The 6000-nt window shown below is 37.5% G+C and overlaps 1 protein-coding gene across 3 annotated transcripts in view; it reads left to right on the top strand.

The window, feature by feature from the left end:
- Positions 1 to 341: 341 nt before the first annotated feature.
- Positions 342 to 6000, top strand: part of frmd4ba (FERM domain containing 4Ba) — a 65932-nt gene continuing 60273 nt past the window's right edge. Inside the window, exon 1 of one of the 3 annotated variants that reach the window (XM_088636299.1) lies at positions 342 to 594. The gene's annotated coding sequence lies outside the window, so the exon portion shown is untranslated. Of the gene's footprint in view, positions 595 to 665; positions 698 to 6000 lie in introns of those variants that run through there. The other 2 variants (XM_088636301.1, XM_088636300.1) reach the window with 2 other exon arrangements.

Genomic DNA, 6000 nt, shown 5'->3' with positions numbered 1-6000 from the left:
AGCCAACCTATTTTAACGAGGAGAGCGCACAAACCCAATAAATGGTACTGATATCAGTTTTAAAGCCCATTCAGCGTTTTAAGAGCCGAAGATAAATAGAAAACTGAAATCGATTATCCCGCGATAAGAACTCGGCTGACACACAAAAAACACAGTAATCCCCTCCGGTACCAGGCTTGGTAACCAGTGTTCCAGGTGCCCCATTTCCTTGTGTTCGTATTCACCAGCAGCCGGTTCATTGTGCAATGAGTGCGTTTTGGCACTGCCGACGGTGTCAGGAGTAGTAAAGTCACATTGGCAGCAGCAGCTGCAGAGGGAAATTGAATGATTCAGTAGTAGCTTGCAGGGAAGGAGCGAGGCGAAGGCGTGGTGCGATGCATGGCAGTGTGAGAGACTAGGCTATGCGGGCACAGACAGCTTCCTGACACAACAACAGACTCTCACCCTGGCTGGCCCGTGAGGAGGAGGTTTGCCTGGAGGGAAGGAGGAAGCACAGAAAGGGATTTGATAGGGTTTCACGGTGCGGGGAAAGACCTGCTGGAGACAGAAGAAAGACGAGAGCTTAAGCAAAGACAACGTCGGTGGTAAAGAAAGGTGAGGTTATAATGTTTATTCATACGTTTTAGCGGTGTTGCTCATTGAGTTACTACAAAAGACAAAAAATACACCGAGAAATCGCTGAAGGTGAGACACTGGGGTAAGGCAGAATTGATTGAAATTGAAAGAAATGCTCAGTTTACTCATTTTAATTTTACAATGTCTGTATTTTACTTTAATTAATCTTCTCCAGATTCCGCCTTGCACGTTTTGTACGGCAAATGTCCCCGAAGCCTGTATTTTATTGTTTTAAACAAAGAGGTCTAAAGTATCAATTCCGTCTCTACCCGGCACCGTGAACTGATGCCGGTATACCGGTAGTGGTTTTTGACATTTCTAATTTATTTTTGGATCTATTCCGAACGTATCGAAGTTGGATAATATTATTGCAATTTGATGCAGAATCAAGAGCTGTTTTCCGTCATGTACATTTCGTTATATTGAAAGACAAGATAGTACAAAGCAAAAGGATGTTATTGTATTAAAACTCCATAATACATGTACTGAATGTAGGATGTAGGGTATTTTATCGGTTAGGCTTTTATCCAAACAATCTCGGGTTGCAGCAGAACAGGTAGTTTGTGTATTAAGATGTGGTAGATCGATTGAACGTTAGGTATCTCATTTCTGGGTGGAGCAAGTGTGGACTAATCCTACAGTACAGCATGTGCAAGACCTCCTGTCAGAGATCTCAAGTCCTGCTAATAAAAATGACACAGTAACATAGTTACCTCGTGTGCTCCGCGTTCATTTGTCTCAAGAGCAGCAAGGAGTAATCTGCCTACAGAACCAACAGTTTGCATTTAGAAATAAATAAATGTCGGTTGTCACCCAAGACTGCCCTGTAGCTCTCTTCCCTTGTCACCTTGTCAAGACTTTGGAGTCCAACCCAGATGTTGTTTCATAGGTTTGTTGTTGATGACGCACGAAAACTATTCTGATAGTTTTGTTTTTAATTTAGAAAATTATAAAATACTTTAGTAGCCATGAGGATATTAATTTGCATTCCTCTCTAGGTCTCCGGAGGTGATCCTATTAATAAAAGACAAAGGAGTTAACTCGCTCTTAGCTAGGTCAGACATCAGACACGATTCTATTCCCAGACAAACTATACTCATTATTTATTCATCAAATTCGTCTATATGCATTAATTTAGACTTTTAATCAAAAAATAAAAGTTCTAATTATATAAAAATATGAAGTAAATAAAAAACCAAACTATTTACATACAGGTATGAGGTTATTGTCCAGCTTTTTCTCCTGTTTGGTGAACCACATTTTGATTTGAAGGTTTCATGCACGCATCTTTTGCCCCTGTTGGATTACAAAATGCTTATTTATTTAATTAATAATTAAATTGTATTTCCTAAATGTGAAACAAACACAATGCATAACAATGTAGCATGAAGACAGTTAAATGGAGGAGAGGAACCCTAACAGATAAAGATCAGGATATATTGTATAGTAATCTGCATTAAAACACTTCAGGCTCTGTGCATACCTGTATGTTGTTGTAATTAATATACCAGCTATGCTAGGCACACTATAGCTTAAAGAGAAGAAGAAACGGTATTATTTGTTTTGTAAAAGAAAACAATAGAAGTGCACTGTGGCAAAATAAGGACTGTGTTTACAAAAACAATACTGGTATTAGTCTCTGTCACTGATCATGTGTATTATACAACAGTGAAAATAGTTTGTTTTTAGGGCTGCTGGTCACAGGACGTGAGTTTACGCATGTGTGTTTCCCTTTAGGCACAGGTGATAAGTGTGGATTGGACACGTTAATTTAAGGATCCGGAAGAATACAAAATAAACACATTGTGGACATCTTTAAAATAACTGCAAAGTAAAACCAACTAAAAAACAAACAAACAAACAATCTGCCCTCTGTCTGCTCAGCGTGATCTTACATCTGACTGTTAACATCCTGTTTCCTGGGGAAAACGAGCAAGTGAAGTCAAAAAGCAATTGAAAAGGACACTGAATATAACCCTCCCACGTTTCAGGTTATCAAATTGCATATTATTAACAGTTAATGTGACACCAACTTGGGGAATGTTGTGTAGATGGTGCAGACCTGCAATTAGGACAGTGGTGTAAAAACTGCCAGCACTCATATGTCCCACAGCTAACAACACTTCATCAAAATAAGACGCTTGGCAGGTTAAACATTAAAATGTTGTGAAGTGTTAACTAAGGAAGCCCATTTGGAATGTTAATGCCTGTGAAATCCTATTAGACTTAATTTTGTAGCATTTGAAATAGTTGCAATATACAACTGTATACACATTTCCCAGTTATTTATATATGATTAAAATACAATGTACTCCCATGGTGATATTACTAGATTTGAATGCATAAAAAGAGACAGACACCCACAAAATTTATTTTAAAAAAGAAAAGAAAAGGCATCTCTGAAACTCAGTATTGTGTCGACTTTAGTCTGGGATGTTCACATGCTTTTAATGGGTCAGCAGTTCCAATTCAATAAAGCTCTTAACTGTCACAGAAAATTCCATCACTGGTATTCAACCAGCGTAAATGCAAGTTATTTGCCAATCACAGGACATTAATGGCTTTATCAATACAGTATGTTTTTTGAATCCAGCTAGTGATCTCTAGATACCTTGTCACCCATATAAAAATCACTATAATGTAGGACTAGCCTTTGTTCATTTCTGTAATAGTTGAAGACAATTGTTTGCAATGTTCTACGTTAAGTCTAATCAATTGCAGTCTACAGCATTTGCTGTATAACTATATATAATAAAGCAATTTTATTTGGCAAAGATGATTTTTCTTTATATGTCTGTATTATAGGACTACAGGTCTGCATATACTGTATCTGTATTGGTCCTTTCAGGAGAGTTGGTCATTAAGAATTTGCATTTGGTGCTTTGCATATTGTTCCTTGATTCTGAAACAGAGATATCTATATACCTGGTGTAAGAAACATGTAGGGTCCCTTTCAGTTCAGAGTTCCCAATGACAGAATCAGGGCTGATGTAACTAAATGGAAGCTGTTCACACAACATCCTGAGACTTTAATGACAAAACACTGTGGGGAAAAAAAACAACTTAAAAAACACCCCACAGCTCTTGAATTCAATGACCCAGTTCTTTTTTTCTAATTTTGTAACTTGTGGACTCAAAAAGGACTTTGTGGACTAGGCTATTTAAGTAATAGACACTTTTAAACCTTTTATTATTAAATTAGAGTCTTGTGACATGTCTGATATGTTGGTGCTTCATTAATTCATGTTTAACTTTCACAGACATCATTCCCAGGCCCTGACATTGCTTGTCTGTCCAGCAGTGACCGTCAATAATTGTGGGTCATCAGCAACCTGTGGGTTTTGAAGTAGAAATCAATTGTTAGTTCATGCAATTCTCTTTAGTTTTATAAGTGCCTGAAGGACTGTTATACAAGATTAAAGTGCCATAGATTTGCTGAAGCATATTTCACAAAGAATGATAGATTTAAGATAAAGTAATTAATTATATCATTATGTGGTGTACCCTAGAGTGGAGAATTACAAGAAGACAATACTAGAGAATAAATTGAAAGATAAGGTAATAAATAGTATGATTAAAAAACGACATGGAGGGTTATATCCAGTGTATTGATATCACACTGATCATATAAAAATCATTGTTAGTAAACTGAGAATTTAGAAAATGTTAGAAAACAATACTGCACTGCCCAGGAACATTGTGGTCTTGAAATTTATTTGGGGGGCGAGAAGTATCTGACGCAAGTTTGAGCTTTCTATTGTGTTGCACGTGTAAACAGGAACTTCTCTGTCTACATGCTGTTTGCAGACATGGAAGCAGAGATTTACTTCAGCTCCATGCCTTTTCCTTTTCACAGTTCTTGTAATTGCAAATGAAATATTCCAGATAAATATTGCTATTATTATTAAGGAGATGTTTTCTGACATTCTCAAATTCGATACAAGTCAGAAAGGAAACCTCGATTCACCGCTGTTCAAAGCAAACAAATGTAGTTCCTGCTGCAAGGCCCTGAAAACAATTGGATCTGCTTTGAATATTTTAATTGTTTAAACAGATATATGCATGAATTCATTCTCAGTTTTGTTTCCAGCATCTTAATGTTCTGATAAGTGGATTTTTGATTTAATCAATTGTCTGTAACAAAGAGGGAACAGAAAAATACAGTGGATTCCAAGGAGCTCTTTGTGTTAGTACAGAGGTTATACTGAATTAAAGTATCTCTGTTAGTAAAGCAGTCATAGGATTTGTAGCATTTGTCACCATCCTAGACATCCTGTGGCGTAAGAGGGGTAAGATAATAGCCGGCAATGATTCCCATTTCCTCTTATTCTATAAATATGTCGAGCCCTTGGTTTATGGAGGAACTCTATCGGTAGATGCATAGACAGTTATTTCACTGCTAGTTCTTAAGAACATTATTGATGGGTACTATATATTAAAGAGACAGTGCATTTCATGGCCAAAACATTCAGAACCCCATGTATACTGCATATTAATGTTTAACAAGCTAAACTTCAGGCACTGTGGCGCAATGGTTAGCATTGCTGCCTCACAGGGCTGGGGTCCTGGGTTCGGTTTCAGACCCGGATATCATCTGTGTGGAGACTGTATGTTCCTTGTTTGTGTGGGTTTTTGCCGGGTGCTCCAGTTTCCTCGTACAGTCCAAAGACATGCTGGTATTGTTGGTTAATTGCCTTCTGGGAAAATTGGCCCTGCTACCCATCCAGGGTGCATCCTGCTCTGTGCCTGATAGGCTCCTGGTTCCCTGGCAACCCTGAATTGCATGAAGTGGTTAGAAAATGGATGGATGTTGAACTGCTGAATGCAACAGGAATGACCAGGATGTGGAAAGAATTTCACAAGATTCTGAAGCATTTGCAGCTCAGCCCAATTTAATTTGTCTAGCAGGATCACCTCTACCACAGGCTGTTCAGGGGGTAATGGTGTGTGAGATTGAACTGAATATTCTCCCAATTTCTCTGCAGTTAGAGATTGGGTGATATTCTGGCCTAATTATGTGACTGGAGTCTGTCTACATTCCTTAAGCAAGTATTGTCTGCCACTGAGAGAAAATAACCATATGACTGGGGTTTCCTAATATTTTAGCGGGCGAGTTTAGGGAAAGTATTTTTGTAATGCCAAACCAATAACAATAATTGTTTTAAACAGTTATTATTAAAGTAATGAATTGTAAGTATTGACATTGTCATTGAATAATAACTTCATTAAATTATACTTAGTTCCAAAGAAGGGTGAAAATACTTAACTTTATTAGAAATGTTACAAGATGTGTGAAGTGGTTATTATTTTGTATATGTTGGAGTAGTTTAGCTTTTTTCAAATAAACTGTATTTTGATGTAAGGGCCTTATTGTTTCAAGAATCT

This window comes from Lepisosteus platostomus, chromosome 6 (assembly GCF_059453375.1).
Source record: "Lepisosteus platostomus isolate fLepPlt1 chromosome 6, fLepPlt1.hap1, whole genome shotgun sequence".
NCBI lineage: Eukaryota > Metazoa > Chordata > Actinopteri > Semionotiformes > Lepisosteidae > Lepisosteus > Lepisosteus platostomus.
This window is presented reverse-complemented; position numbering and strand designations above follow the sequence as displayed.